Below are 16,971 nucleotides of genomic sequence, written 5' to 3' on the forward strand. Positions count from 1 at the left end.
AAGTGAAATTCTTTTTACCCTCTTCAGTGCACATATTCTTGGATGTGTGCTGAGCTCCACCAGACTCCCTGACTCCCACAAAGGTACTCTCCTCTATGGATAGCTGTCTAAATCAATGCCTCTGCAGGGAAAATAATGATAGGAAGCTCTTTATTCCACTATCTTGCTGACATCACTCCCCTGGGATAGAATTTTGAATCTGGATTATCCACCAACTTGTTGACAATGAGGGCTCCCATCACCAATAAGTGGAGTGCAGATAGCTCCAGATACAAGGTAGCAACGCAATTGTTTAAACTTTTGACCCTACTTGAATCACATGCTTACCTACTGACCATAGACTGAATGACAGGGGACCTGACTTGGGCCATATAACTTGTAGGTGGGAACAGTGAGGGCACTGTGATGGAAGATCAATATAACCACATGAAGAAGGTTAGAGTTTATGAAATAAAGGGATGATGCAGTGTACAGTGCAGTTCTAGATGCAGTTTTACTTACAAAAGTTCTTCTCATGGCCTTCAAGGCTCTAGTTGACCTGGCCCCTGTCTTTCTAACTTCATCACCTTCTCCTCTTCCCCAAGCACTCTAGGCAACACTGGCCTTTTCACTATTCCTTAAATATGCCAAGGATTTAATTCGCGCCTAAAGGCCTTTGCACCTATTCTGTTTGTTAGGAGGTGATCCTCTTCATGTCACCATGACTACTCCTTCACTACATTTGGGTCTGTGTTCAAATGTCACTTTTTCAGACAGTTCTCCCCTGATCCCTTCCAGAATCACTTTATTCATCTTCTTTGTCTTTACCTAGCTTTATTTTTCTCGAGATTGCCAAATTGCACTTGAAATTAAATTATTTTTGTTTGTAACATTGTTTCTCATTCATTTGAATATGAGCTCCATAGAGAAAGAATTGTGCTTTTTTCAGCACTGAATCTATTGCTTTCAGAGTAGTATGTAGCATATAATAGGTTTTGGATAATAATTATGGAATAAATGAGGATAAAAGTCACACTAAAATAGACATGCCAAGTAGGGTGGTTTAACTGAAGAAAATGATAGAAGTTTCTTGGAGGGGTATCACTATCACTTTCTCATCCAGGCTAGACTGTAATTGCATGATCAGGGCTCACTGCAGCCTCAAACTTTTGGGCTCAAGAGATCCTCCTGGCTCAGTCTTCTGAGTTGCTAGGACTACAGGTGTGCACCATCATGCCCAGCTAATATAAAAAATTAACAATTTTTTTTTTTTTGGAAAAAGGTCTTGCTATGTTGCCTGGAGTGGTCTCAAACTCCTGGGCTCAAGTGATTACCATGCCTTGGCCTCCCAAGGTGCAGGGATTACAGTTGTGAGCCACCACATCCTGCCCAAAGAGATGGCAATTGAATTGGACCTCAAAGGATGGGCAAAATTCGTAGGCAGAAATGGAAAAGTCCAGGTAGAGAAACTTGTGTGGGGAAAGGCACTTTTGTGGGACAATATACAGGAGTGAGTAGTCTATTGTGATGAGTTATGGGGTAGTTTAGTAACACAGGCCAAGTCATTTTGGGTCTGGTTCATACTGTGATCCAAGTTCAGTTGATAAGTAATGTCTAGCTATGGGATTCATATTCTCAAAAGTTATTGCTGTTATGCTTTAAGTTAACTAATTTGTGGTTCCTGCTCATAGTTCAAATGAATTTACCTACTTAGTAACACAGCAGCTAGTTGATACTTACCTATAGTATGTGCACTTTAAATAGTTACCTTATTTGTTATCCCTCTGCAAGATTCTAGGATAATGTAGAGAAGACCAAGATTCTAATAAAGTCAATAGATGATATGGGAGAGAGTGATGTTGATTTCTAAGCCTGTGTCAAAGGTCCATACTTTGATAAAAGCTTAGGTAAGGCTGGGTGTGGTGGGTCATGCCTGTAATCCCAGCACTTTGGGAGGCCGCCGCAGGCAGGTCACTTGAGGCCAGGAGTTGGAGATCAGCCTGGTCAACATGGTGAAACCCTGTCTCTACTAAAAAATACAAAAAAAAAATTAGCCAGGCATGGTGGCAGGCGCCTGTAATCTCAGCTACTCAGGAGGCTGAGGCAGGAGAATCACTTGAATGCAGGAGAATCACTTGAACCCAGGAGACGGAGGTTGCAGTGAGCTCAGATTGCACCACTGCACTCCAGTCTGGGTGACAGAGTGAGACTCCATCTCCAAAAAAAAAAAAAACAAGCTTAGGTAAGAGCTCTTACAATGGATAGCAGAGAGGTTATTGATGTTTGCATTTTTTTGTCTTGTTTTTGACATTCAATAGTATATAGCTCTGTTTATTTAGATTCCTAATACTTAATCAATAATTGAGAAATAATATTTAACAAATATTAAATCAATAATTTAAATATTCACATTATAGAAATTTCTGGAAAGATGATTGAATGAGAGTAAGTTTGCCTTATTCCTCTTCCTGAAACCTACAGATATGAACAAAAAGAGCCAAATAGAAAAGAAAAATTTTATCTACAACAATAGCAGCAGACAGCTAAATTCCACATCACAGACTACTGAAGAATATCTCCTAGAAGCAAGATCACTTGAACCAAATTAATTGAAGATGGATGTTCAGAACTTTCTCCTATACCCTCTGATATTGGGAAAGAAGCAAATTTCAAATCAGTGGATTAAAAAGAACCTTACTACTAATCTTTAACCTGATGCAGTAAGGCTTAACTCTATGGATGGATCAAGGAAAAATAGAGAGAACCTTGACTGGAGCACCATTCAGTTCCAAAGAATGACAAGAAAGGTGATGTTAAAAGGAGATCATGTATTCCCACTGTCTTTATTGTTCATGAGCTGGTCCCAGACTAGGATAACTTTCAGAATGGCAAGGATCCTAAGAGAGTACACTCAGAACCAATATGTTTACATAACAGAGGATTAATCAGTTTGGCAGGAAAATAATTAATATTAAGGATGCTTGTTGGCTGTTTCTTGGCTCACTCCACATTCCTACAGCTGAAAGATCAACCAGAGACCAAGGGATGAATATCGATGTAAAAATCCAAAATAATGTATTAAAAAATAGGATCCCTGAAGGACATTTAAAAAGAATACCTTATGTTCAAGTGGAGTTTATCTAGTAATGCAAGGATGATTTAACTTAGGAAATAAAGGAATAGCAGAAGTTAAATGAGACCACAAGAAAATAACAGACATTCTGTAAGATAACTGGTCATTTTTCTTCTGAAGTCAGTGCCATGGGACAAAAAATAGATACTTTTCTAGATAAAAGAGTCTGGAAAAATGTACCAATCAAATGTAATGCATGGCAATTGATTAAATCCTGGTTTGAGAAAAGCCAATATGAGACAGTTTTTTTAGATAATTATAAAAATGTGAATATAAATGGGCCTTATATAATAGTAGAAAATTATTATTTATTTTAAGATATGGTAATGGTATTTTGATTATGTAAAGATAATGTCATTTTTCTTAGAAGTTGCTAACGTATTTAGGGGTGAAGTGTTATGATGTCTGCATCTTATTTTTAAATGGTTCCCTATATATGAGCAAAGAAAGTAGAAACAATATGGCAAAATGTAAATAATTTTTGAATCTATGTAATGGGTATGGGTGTTTGTTGTACTATTTTTTGTATTGTTTTTATGGTGGCCATAATTTTAAAAATTGGAGGTAAGAGAATACACTTAAATATATGAGACAATTGAAGAAGAAGTTACAAAAAGTCAAATGAGCAATGCTCAGACAACAGAAAAAAATAGAAAGGGAGCAGAGGTAATGTAAAAAAATGACTAACAGGCCAGGCGTGGTGGCTCACACTTGTAATCCCAGCACTTTGAGAGGCCAAGGTGGGCAGATTGCCTGAGGTCAGGAGTTCGTGACCAGCCTGGCCAACATCGTGAAATCCCATCTGTACTAAAAATAGAAAAATTAGCTGGGCGTGGTGGTGTGCACCTGTAATCCCAGCTACTCAGGAGGCTAAGTCAGGAGAATCGCTTGAACTGGGGAGGCAGAGGTTGCAGTGAGCCAAGATTGCGCCACTGCACTCCAGCCTGGATGACAAGGTGAGACTTCATCTAAAAAAAAAAAAAATACAATGAACAAATGAATAAAAACTGAATCAGCAGTAGCACAAAATTTTAAAATCAACACAGCTGAAAACAGAGACCACGATATGAAATTGAATTCAAAAAATCATAGAGGATAAAGTAAAAAATAAAAAGATGAGAGCAATTAGAGAAATGATAGATATGGCTACAAAGATTGGTTACAGAGATCCAACATACATGATTAGTATTCCTAAAGAGCATAAAATATATTCTGGGGCTTCCTACCTAATTGAATTCTTTCAGGGCTCACCATGTTTAAATCTACAGTTAATATCTCAAGGTGTTCAAATTTATGTAATAGGGGAGCTTACATTTCTATGGAAAATAAAAAAAATTAAAAAGCGAAAAACTTTAAGGAGGGCAAAATGGAGATTGTGGCAGAGGTATTTTAAAGCAAGTAGTTTTGACAATAAAATGACCAAAAAAGAAAGTATTAATAATTATGAAAATGTGGTACTATTCAATGCTATCATGCTTTGATGAAATATCTGATCCCTGGTTTGGACATAAAGAAAGAGGAAGAAAGGAAATATTCTGGAGTCATTTGCTCACATGCCAGTTTCTCCAACTCTGATTATTGTTTACCTATAGTTAATGTTAGATCTTTGTAGCATTAGTTCTTGCAAGCTAAACAATTTTTATAATAAGTAGGAAAAGGAACTGGTGAAACAAGGCAACTTCTGTTTTCTGTATCCTGACAGGATGAAGAATTGGCTGGAGGTAAAAATCTCATTGAAAATCTTCGTCAGTGGGTGAGTTCTCTTTTTTTACTTCTAGGATTTCTGTATCATCTTAGGATACAGAAAACAAAATTACCTAAATTTCACAAAACTATCCTGATCACACTTAGGAGTTTAGTAGGAAAAAGAAAAAGGAAAGAAAAGGCTGAAAAACTATATTGTCTTCGTATGTACCTTTCTTACTTCTTTCTCAGGTTACCAGCTATTTCTTACTTCTTACACAGGTTACCAGCTATTCCTTACCATTATTCCTACAGAAGTTCTGTAGACCAAATACAGGGTTCTAACTTATGGTTCTGCTATTTATTTATCTGTGTGACTTGGGAAAGTTTTGAAATATGTTCTAGTTTTGCCTTTGCAAAATGCAGATAATATGCACTTCATAAGGTTGTCATGAGGACTAAACAAGATATGATGGAAAATATCTGGTTCAGAGTCTGGGGCAGAGAATGCCCTCAGTAATATCCCGATGTTTTTTATTCAATGATAAGAGCTCATAAGCAAGGAAATAGGATATGCCAAAAAGAATATCTCCTTCTTTGAAGGATTTAATCCATGACTTCTGTTACATTACTCTATAATCTTAAAATTAGCACAGCATAGAATTCTGTGGGACATTTTGATGAATGAAAATAATTAGAAATTTTATTTCTGGTTCAAATAATGGTCCTTGAGCATATGAAAGTCTCCCTAATTCACTGGCAATGGATTTTTAAACTCCATTGGATCTACGGCTGTGAACCTACTGTACACATCCTCTGGGCATTCTTAACAGGTTTTAACTTGGTGATAATTAATAAATTAATAATTGGTGCTAAGAGAATTTAATGTGTCATGAAAGGAGAAAAAGAACAAGTAAGAAATATGTGTTTCTATAAGTGACATGCTATAGAACAAAAGAAAAGCTTGAAGGCTGACTTGACCTTGGCTAACACACTAGAACATTAGATAGATTACCCCCACCCCCACAAGAGTGCCCTTCATTTAAACACCGATGGTTGATGCCATGAAAGTTATGCTTTATTATATAGTGATCTGGGAAACTCTTGAATTATTAATAATTAGTGTTTAAATGTGAAATTCACACAGAATTATACCTGCAGCCTTTAAAGGAAAAGTGATGCACATATTGCCTTTGAAAAACTTGTAGTATAAAGTCATATTCAATATTCCAGTAATTACTCTCCTTTAGCAAGAAAGATCTCTGTGTACAATGTCCTCATCATTCTCAATAATTTACCTAATGTTCAATACAGTTGTAGTCACCCAATAATGAAAGTTAAGAATCCATACAGTGCTTTTCAAAGGGCTCCTGCAAGTTGTTTTTCATTAAAACTATTGTTATTATTATTTAATGTCCAGAGATTGGAAATCTTTATCAGAGATTATAGGTTGTCATGTGCTTCAGACTAGAGTCATGGCCTCAGAATAGGGCTGTCCAGTGGAAATAGCACCTCTAGCATCATTACTTCCCTTGGAAAATGGAGAAAGAAGAAAGAAAGTTATATATGAAGAGAATATTGTTATTCAGCCTTTTCTTTCCTTTTTTTTCCCTACTAAGCTCCTAAGTGTGATCAGGAATGTTTTGTGAAATTTAGGTAATTTTTGTTTTCTGTATCCTACGAGGATGAAAAGTTGGTTGGAGGTAAAAATCTCATTGAAAATCTTTGTCAGTGGGTGATTTCTCTTTCTATTTCTATGATTTTTAATGTACACAGATTACTAGGTATGTCTACTCTCTCACCCACTGACTGATCATGTGAAAGGTTTGAGGTCCACACTGTCTACTCAACATCTCAATGCAGATGTCTTAAAGGAAACTTAAATTGCCATGTCTAAAACAGAATGGCGCTCATTGTTTGGACCTCCCACCCCCATGTGTTCTCCTTTTGTGTTTCTCAACTCAGCAAATGGCACCACTAATCGCTCAGGTGACTAAACCAGGAACTGGAGGATTATTCTTACTCTGAATGTATTCTTGTACTCCAAGTCCCACTATCACAACTGACTATTTTACTTCTTAGTATCTTTCAAATTGATCTGTTTCTCTTCATCTTAACTGCCACTGCCTTAAACAAGTCATCAGCGTATGTCACCTGGACGACTGCAGTAGCCATTTAATTGGTCTATGTATTTCCATTCTCCCTTTCCAATCAATTCTCTGTTACTCTAGCGATAGTTTAAAACCAAATTGGATCACATCAACAGACCTAGTTAAAATCATTGCTGTTGGGATAAAGCCTGTTTGAGCTGGCCCATGCTTTATTCCTCCAGGTTGATCTGCCATATCCTCTTCATTGGCCACATATGTCTTCTTAAATTCTTCAGCTGTAATGCACTCTGTCTCACAACAGGGCTCACTTCAGTTCACTTCTATTCATCTTTCAGACCTCAGAGCAAAAGTTACCCCGGGAAGCTTTCTTAGACATTTCAGGCTCAGTGAAATACTCGTTCTGTGATTTTATTGCCCTGGGTTCTTTTTCGTTCAACATTTATCACACATACACTTTGTGTGATCATTTGTTCAATATCAGTGCAGGAACCCTGTCTATTTGGCACACCATTGTAGCTTGGTGTCTGTCATATTGTAGCTTCTCCCACCCCTTTTTAATATTCATTCCCTAGTTTCATTTTATGGCTCTTTTCTATGTTTCATCTTCAGGGTTGGGTTGGGAAGGAAGTCAGAGCCTGTTATAATTAGCCATCTTGTCAGGAAAAGAGAATTCCCTATTTCCATTTTCTGTAATTTTCATAGTTAAAATTGTAATTACTTCAGTATGTTCCACTGTGATGGTTAATATTAGGTGTCAACTTGACTGGATTGAGGGATGCCTAGATGCCTGATACAGGATTGTTTCTGGGTGTGCCTGTAAGGGTGTTGCCAGAGGAGAGTGACATGTGAGTCAGTGGACTGGGAGAGGAAGACCTGCCCTCAATGTGGGTGGGCACCATCCAATCAGCTGCCAGTGCAGCTAGAACAAAGCAGGCAGAAGAAGGTGGTTAAGTTTGCTTGCTGAGTCTTCTGGCTCTTTTTCTTCTTCCTGTGCTGGATGCTTGCTTCCACTTCTCTTGCCCTTGTACATCAGACTCCAGGTTCTTTTTGCTTTGGACACTAGGGCTTTCACCAGCAGCTTCCCAGGGGCTCTTGGGCCTTCAGCTGCAGACTGAAGGCTGCATTGTTAGCTTTGCTGTTTTTTAGGCTTTTGGACTTAGACTGAGCCACTACTGGCCTCTCTTGTCCCCAGTTTGCAGATGGCCTTTCACTGGACTTTGCCTTATAATTGCGTGAGGCAGTTCTCTTTAATAAACTCACTTTTATTTATACATATATCCTATTGGTTCTGTCCCTCTGGAGCACCCTAATACATCCACTTTATTAATGTGCCACAATGTGAGATATTTCCTAAGGCAGGGAAAATGAAACAGTAGTATTTAGGATCATACACATGTTTTAACAATATAAAAAGCAATGAGATGGGTACCATAAAAGTCAGGATAGATATTACTTCTGTGGGAGGGAAGAGATTGTAATTAGTAAGTAACATGTCAGGAGCATCTGAAGTGTGACAAACTTTTTGTTTCTTGACATGAATGGTGATTAGGATGGGCCAGATAATTTGTGGGGCCTGTGCAAAATAAAAATGTAAGGCCTCTGGCTTAAAAAATATTTAAAAACCTCAACACAAAGACAGTAGAGGAGTAAACCAAGCATGAGACCCTTCTAAGTGTGGGTTCCTGTGTGACTGCATGCCCAAGAAATCAGCCCTGACAGTGATTGTATTAGTATTCGCTCTAAAATACTTTGTTCAGCTGGATACTTATATTTTGTGCATTTTCTCTGTGTTTGTTGTATTTTACAACAAAAATATTAGAAATAATTGAATAAAAAGAAATATTGAATAAAAAGAATGAACTAGAACTCTAAATGATTACCGTGAGGTGTTCTTACTGACTAGGAGGAGGAAAAAATGGACAGACATATAAACAAATAAAACCAGGCGTGGTGGTTCATGCATGTAATTCCAGCACTTTGGGAGGTCCAGGTGGGTGGATCATGAGGTCAGGAGTTCAAGACCAGCCTGGCCAAGATGGTGAAACCCCGTCTCTACTAAAAATACAAAAAAATTAGCTGGGCTTGGTGGCAAGCACCTGTAATCCCAGCTACTCAGGAGGCTGGGGCAGAGAATTGCTTGAACCCCAGAGGTGGAGGTTGCAGTGAGCCGAGATTGTGCCACTGTCCTCCAGCCTGGGAGACAGAGTGAGACTCCATCTCAAAATAAATAAATAAATAAATGAATAAATAAATAAATAAATACAAACAAATAGTAAAGAAATATGAGGAGTAGGAACAGTCTTAACATCTGTTGAATAGAAGACTCCAAAGGAGAGGAAAAAATAAGCAAAGAAGTAACAATATTTTAAGAAATAATAATAGAGAAATTTCCAGAATAAGAGGAAGTAGAAGCAATCTATAGATTACATAACAGTGTAGATAAAAATAAACTTACACTTAGATATACTGCAATAAAATGTAGAAACAACTAAGAATGAAAGAGAATTCTAAAAGCTTTTGAGGGAAAGAACAGATCACCAATAAAGAAACAAGAATAAAATTAATGTCAAACTTCTCTTTAATGATATGAGATGCAAGATCACAATGAAGTAGCATCTTCAAAGTGTCAGAGAAAAAAAATCCTTTGACCTTAAAATAAACCAGTAGTCTTCTAACTTTTTGATCTAAGAACTCCTTTACATTCATTGAGGACCCTAAAGAGATTTGGTTTATGCCTATTATGTCTATCAGTATTTAATGTATTAGAGATTAAAACTGAGAAAATGTAAAAATAATGTTAGTATTTCATATTACTTTATTTAAAAATTACTAATTATATTTTAACACAAATAATATACTTTTATGAAAAATAACTATATATTTCAAAACAAAACACAATTAGTGAGAGGACTGTCATCGTCACTGTCTAACCTGACTCAGAACTTGATCTCTGGGAAAAGATCTATCCCCAAGGCATTTGTCAAGAGCAATCTATGGAAACTCTTTAATATTTCAGCTGCCTGAAGCTGGGCTACCAGTTGGGGCAAACAAACCTGGCCAGATATGTAAGAGGAAAATCTGGAAAATAAGAGGTGCATAAGAGACTTTGAAAAGTTTTGACATATTCTTTAGAATCTAGAAGGCCATGTGGATGTGCAGAGCTTTGTAAATACCCAGGAAACACCAGAGCAACAGAGAGGGCCTCAGTCTGGTTGACCTTGAGGCACTGTATAAGCAGGAAGTGAAGACTAAGGCAGAGTTGTAACTTCCTAAGTGTTGAATGCATACACCAACACACACCCAGAGTCCCTAGACAAACCTAATTGCTTCTTAAAATGCTCTGAGAAGGGGAGAACACAATTTTAGGATAAACAAAGATAACTTACATCTAGAAAATGAGTGGTCTTTTGGTGAGCAAGAGAGAATATCTGAACATAGTCAAATGTCTCTCTCTTCTCTATAGATGCTGTACAAGTGATGACCTCATTGCAGTTTACCTCTTCTCTGCCTGTACACTCTCTGGGGTAATTATAAAGGCTTCTGAAGTAAGAAGGTGGATAATGAGAAGACCCCAGGTTATCTCATAAAGCATACCCTAATGTTGGACTTCATTTTCACTAAAGTTAAAATCAGTAAACAAAAGCAAGCAAATGAAATAAACCATCTAATCACCTTTAAAGCATAAAAATGGAATCCAGGGTGCAGTAAAATCTAGGACAACAGTGTTTTAGGATATAATATTAAGAAAAATAAATAATGATGCTGAAAGCACAATGTAAATAAAACCTGTTTCAAAGCAAAAGGGCTAAGACTAAAAAGAAAATAAAAACTCAGGCAGTCTGGGGGAACACAAGAAATATACCATTAAGCTGAGTGAGTTATGAATAAGAAGAAATTCAACATCTGCCTGGGAAGTTTTTTCAATTTAGGACTGATAAAACTAAGGCCTGCCATTTAAGGGTTAATCCTTAGAAAAAACAAACCTTTATCAATATAGCTGTCTTGCTCTGTCAATTCTCTTTCAAAGGGTGGCACTGAGAGTGTGAATGGTGTGAAAAGAGGTCACGGGTATCTCCCAATATGGGTTGGCTGTGTTCCAACCCAAATCTCATCTTGAATTGTAATCCCCATAATCCCCAGGTATCATGAGATGGACCCGGTGGGATGTAATTGAATCATGGGGGTGATTCTTCCATGCTGTTCTCATGATAGTGAATGAGTTCTCACGAGATCTGATGGTTTTATAAGTGTCTGGCATTTCCTCTGCTGGTTCTCATTCTTCTTCCTGTGAAAAGGTGCTTTCTGCCATTATTGTAAGTTTCCTGAGGCCTCCCCAGCAATGCGGAACTGTGGGTCAATTAAACCTCTTTTCTTTATAAATTACCTGGTCTCAGGTATTTCTTCATAGCAGTGTGAAAATGGACTAATACACTCCCTAAATCAGTAATGTAAGTTTGTCATGTTTTTATGGGGCCTACTGTGCTTTTGATCATTTTTAATCCTATTATGAATAGGACCGGGGGAGGAAGCCCTATAGAAGGAAGAGTGGATTCATATTATAATTTTTTCATCCTGTTGCCTAATCTTAGACTTGTCCTATTTGTGAAGCATTACCATTTTTGGAGTTTAGAAAATAATCGAGGTAAATTCCTTAAGTTCAATTCTGCTGGTTAGGTGTAGGAACCCATGTATGCCTTCTCTTGCTGAAGTAGGAGTTAAGTATATTTGGGCCTGATCCACCCTTATGAACTGGGCACCCAGAAGCAGATGAAGCAATAAACAGATAAAAAACCAAATTAACATCCCCAGGTAACACCACTGTGAAGTTCAGAAAAATGGCTTATAACTGGTTTAGTAAAAGTAGTTATTACTATTTTTCAGATTCAACTAAGCACCAACATCGTACCAGACACTGATCTAGGTGCTTGCAAATATATTATTTCATTACATTCTTAGTATTTTTATCCCCTCAAAGTTCCAATGGGAAATTAAATGATAGTATAAACCATTTGTGGCTAATATTGCTGCCAAATGCTTAGAGAAAATGCAGGCTTTACTGAATGGTTTATTTCAAGATTGAGCTGAACCAATCTCAAATGGTTTTCTTTTCCAATTTAGATTTTTTGTTTGTTTCCTTTTGTTTTGTCTCTTTCCTTGGATCTCCCACAAAAGGTCTCACATCTGAGAATTTGTCATCCCAAGCATTGGAAAAATGCAGATACTTTTGAAAAGGACAAATTCTGCAAAGACACCAGGACTCATGTACCCTTGTCAAAAAGTCTTTTTAATACATTGATTCAGCTAAAAAGTTTGCAACTGTTAACTCCTCTTTGAAATTTACAAGCTGCTTTAAAATCCCTAAGAAAAAACAGCTGGGTGTGTGGATGCATATAATAAGATTTTATGACATCCCCAAAGTGAAATTCTAAGTCACCCATCCAGATAAGATGTTAACAGAGGGGCCAAGGTCAAGATCAGCCATATGAATCCAGATGACTGGACCATAACATATGTTTGTAGACCCATCCCAACTCCAGACAGAAAGCTTTTCTAACAGCTGCCAAGTGAGATGACTTACTGCTTCAGTTTTTAACCCTTACTTCAGATGATTATACAAAAAGGCATCTACGAGGCATTATTGTGATGGTTAATTTTAGGTGTGAAGATGATTTAGGTGTGACTGGATTAAGGAATACCTAGAGAATTTGTAAAGCATTATTTTTGGGTGTGTCTGTGATTGTATTTCCAGAGGAGCCTGGTGTGTGTTTGATTGGATTAAGTGGGGAAGATCTACTCTTAATGTAGACCAAGATAGAACAAAAACAGACGAAAGGCAAATTGGTCTGTCTCCTGGAGCTGGGATACACATTTCTTGTTCTGCCTTGGGGTGTCAGAACTCCAGGCTCTCTGGCCTTTGCAGTCCAGGACTTGGGTAGCCTCCTGGATTCTCAGGCATTTGGACTTGGACTGACCCATGCTACCAGCATCTCAGGGTCTCTTGCTTGCAGACAGCTGTCATGGGACTTTTCAGTCTCCATAACTCTAGAAGCCAATTCTCCTAATAAATACCTGCTCACCTCTCTCTCTCTCCTTCTTCAATTGGTTCTGTCTCTCTAAAGAACCCTAAGACAAAAAATTGGTGTGGAGAAGTGAGGCTGTTGCTATAACAAATACCTAAAAATATATAATTAACTTCGGAACTGTGTAATGAGTAGAGGCTGGAAGAATTTGGAGGAGCAGGCTAGAAAAAACCTAGATTGTCATGAATGAAGTGTTAGTGTTCAGGGCAATTCTGGTGAGGGATTAGAAGACCCCAGAACTAAAGACCGTCTAAATTTTCTTAGGAATCACTCATGTGGTCCTGGTCAGAATGTTGGTAGAAATATAGACAGTAAAGCTCATTCTGATGAGGTCTTAGACAAAAATGAGAAAAAGGTATTGGAAACTGGAGTCAAGGCCATCCTTGTAATACAGTTGCAAATAACTTGGCTGAATTGTGTCCATGCCTTTAGGGCTTTATGGAATGCAGACCTTAAGAGCAATGAACTAGGATATCTGGCAGAAGAAATATCTAAACAGCAAAGCATTCAGGCTGTTGTGTGTCTACTTTTAACCACACACAGAGAGATGTGAGAGGACGTAAATAACTTAAAGATGGAATTTATAATTAGAAAAGAAGCAGATCAGAAAAATATGGAAAATTCACAGCCTGGCCAGGTAAAGAGTAAAAAAGCATGGTTAGGAGAGAATACTAAGGGTGTGGCCAAGCAAACATTTGCTAAAGAGATTAGCACAGGCAGAAGGAAGCCAGGTGTCATTCAGCAAGACAATGGGAGAAACACCCCAAAGTTATTTCAGAGATCTTTGAGGCTGCTCCTCCCATCACAGGCCCAGAGCTCTAGGAGAGCAAGATGGTTTCAAGGAATGGGCCTGGAGCATCCATAAGCTCACTGCCCAGGGCCTCCTTGGGACTGTGATTCTGCATTTAAGCACAGCACCCTTCAGCCACCCCAGCCATGACTCAAGAGGGCCCAGGTGGGGCTCAGGCTGCCACTCTGGATGGCACAAGTGGTGAGTCTTGGTGGTATCCACGTGGCATTAAATCTGAAAGGTCTTAGGATGTAAGAGACATAAGGGGCTGGCTACCTCCACCCAGATTGTAAAAGATGTCACAGATAGTGCGGGGGTCCATGCAGAAACTTGCCCAGGGATGGAGCTGCCACAGATCATCCCTAATAGGGTAATGCCTAGTGAAGCCATGGGAATGGGACTGCCACTGAGACCTCAGAGCTCTAGGGCCACCAGTGTGCAACTCCAGCCTGGGACAGCCACAGGCACAGGACTCCAACCTTAGAGAGCTGAAGTGTGGACTAAGACCACCAAAGCCATAGGAGCAGGGGTGCCCAGGCTGCCCAAGGCTTTGGGAGCCCAGCTACTCCCCAGGATGCCTAGGATGCAGAATATGCAATCGAAGATTATTCTGGAGCTTTAAAACTTAATGTTGATTTTCTTTTTGGGTTTTGGACTCATTTGGGACCTGTTACTTCTGTCATCTTGCATCTTTCTCCCTTTCGGAATGGGAATGTCTATCCTATGCTTATCTTATTCTTGTATTTTGGAAGTAGATAACTTGTTTTGATTTATAGATGAAGGAAATTTGCTTCAGTATGAATCATGCCTTGAGTCTCACCCTATCTGATTTAGATGAGACTTTAGACTTTGGAGTTGATGCGGAAACGAGACTTTTGGAATGATTGTGGTGGAGTGAATGTATTTTGTGTGTGAGAAGGACATAACTTTTTTTTTGTCAGGGGGTGGGGGGCAGGGGTGGATTGTTATGGTTTAAATGTTTCCTCCAAACCATTTGAAATGTGATTGCGATTGTGACAGTATTAAGAGTGGGACCTTTAAGAGGTGATCAGGTTACCTAATGAGCCAAAGCCTTCATGAATGGATTAATGCCATTGTTGTAGGAGTAGGTTAGTTATTGTGGAGGTTTGGACCCCTTTTTCTCTTGTTCTCACGTGCTCACTTGCCATTCTACTGCCCCTATCAGATGACTCTCGGCAGATGACCGTGCCATGCTCTTGGACTTCCCAGTCTTCAGAACTACAAGCCAAAGAAATTTCTATTCATTATAAATTTCTATTCATTATAAATCAGTGGCATTCTGTGATAGCAAAAGAAAACAGACTAAGACATTGATACTTCAAAGACAGGGTCAGGTTCAAAACCTGAGGGCGTTTGTGGAATCCAGTGTGAGGACAGGAGTAAAAGGGACAACAAGAGATTCTCTCCCTTCAACATTAGGACCCTTCACTTCCCATTCTCAGTCAGCATTGAAGGCAGGGATTGGGAGGCCCTTGCTCCCCTCCCTCCCTACTTCATATGATACAATTTCAGCTGGTTCTGAATCTTTGATGAATGTTCTCAGTGATAGCATCTTACTGTCAGGATGTTTTCTTGGGGGGCAAAATGCCCTTTGAATTCAGCTGACACCAATGGGATAGCTGACAGCTGGGGGGAAACAGGAAGCACTCATTGCAGAGATTGATGGGTGGCAGCACAGGCACCGATAGGTGCTTTAGCAGGACAGGATGAAGGCCTTGGGGTCCACTGCTGCCTCCTTTCCAGGATGAGAACACTGGTTCCCACTATGTGCAATTGAGAAGCACAACTCCAAGACAGAGGAAGAGGATTTATCTATCTCTGGTGAAAGTGTGCCTCATAGGATTGGTACTCTAAAACAAAAATGGGGTTCTCAGCAGTACATAAGCAAGTATGGGAGCATGGAACTGAGGAACTTTTTATTTTGAGAGCAAGAACACAGTTTTGGATGTGTGTATGTGTCTTATTTTTTACCTGTTTGAAACAGAGTCTTGCTGTGTCACACAGGCTGGAGTTCAGTGGCACAATCATGGCTTGCTGCAGCCTTGACCTCCTGGGCTCAAACAGTCCTCCCACTTTGTCCTCCTGAGTAGCTGGGACTATAGGCATGTGCCACCATGCCTTCCTAATTATTTATTTATTTATTTATTTTGGTAGAGATGAGGGCTTACTATTTTGCCCAGGCTGGCCTCAAGTGATCCTCCTGTCTTGGCCTCCCAAAGTGCTGGGATTATAGGCATGACCCACTGCACTTGGCCTATATGTGTTTTACCATGGTAAAATATATATAGCACAATAATTTCCACCTCAGAAATTTTTAAGTGTACAGTTCAGTAGTATTAAGCACATTTACATTCTTGTGCAACCATTACCACCACACATCTTCAGAACATTTTTATCATTTTGAACTCCATACTCATTAAACAATAACTCCCCACTCTTTCCTCTCCTCAGTAATATATAATAACAAGTATTTTTCTTTGTCTTTACGAATTTGACTACTCCAAATATGTCATTTAAGTGGAATTGTGCAATATTTGTCCTTTTTTTTTTCTTTGAGACAGGGTCTCACTCCTGTTGCCCAGGCTGGAGGGCAGTGGCATGATCTTGGCTTACTACAGTCTCGAACTCCTGAGCTCAGGTGATTCTGCCACCTCAGGCTTGCGAGTAGCTCGTTACTGCAGGCACGTGCCAGCACACCCCCACTAATTTGTTGTATTTTTAGTAGAGATGAGGTTTTGCCATGTTTCCCAGGCTGGTCTCCAACTTTGGGCTGAAGCCATCCACCCACCTTGGTCTCCCAAGGTGCTGGGATTATAGGCATGAACAACTGTGCTTGGCCAGTATTTGTCCTTTTATGTCTGGCTTATTTCACTTAACATAATGTCTTCAAGGTTCATCCATGTCGCCACATGTATTAGAATTTTCTTCCTTTCTAAAGTTGAATAGTATTCCATTGTATGTATGTACCACATTTTGTTCATCTATTCATCCACTGATACACATTTTGGTGGTTTCCACTTTTTGGCTATTGTGAATAACAACACTGCTATGAAGATGGGTTTGCAAATATCTGTTTGAGAGCCTTGTGTTTTTGTCTTAAAAAATCAGCTACTATCTACAGTTTGTTTAGGGTTAAAACATTATTTATTCTTAATAGGTTAGTGTTTTCATCCT

Source organism: Pongo pygmaeus, chromosome 4, assembly GCF_028885625.2.
Source record: "Pongo pygmaeus isolate AG05252 chromosome 4, NHGRI_mPonPyg2-v2.0_pri, whole genome shotgun sequence".
Classification (NCBI taxonomy): domain Eukaryota; kingdom Metazoa; phylum Chordata; class Mammalia; order Primates; family Hominidae; genus Pongo; species Pongo pygmaeus.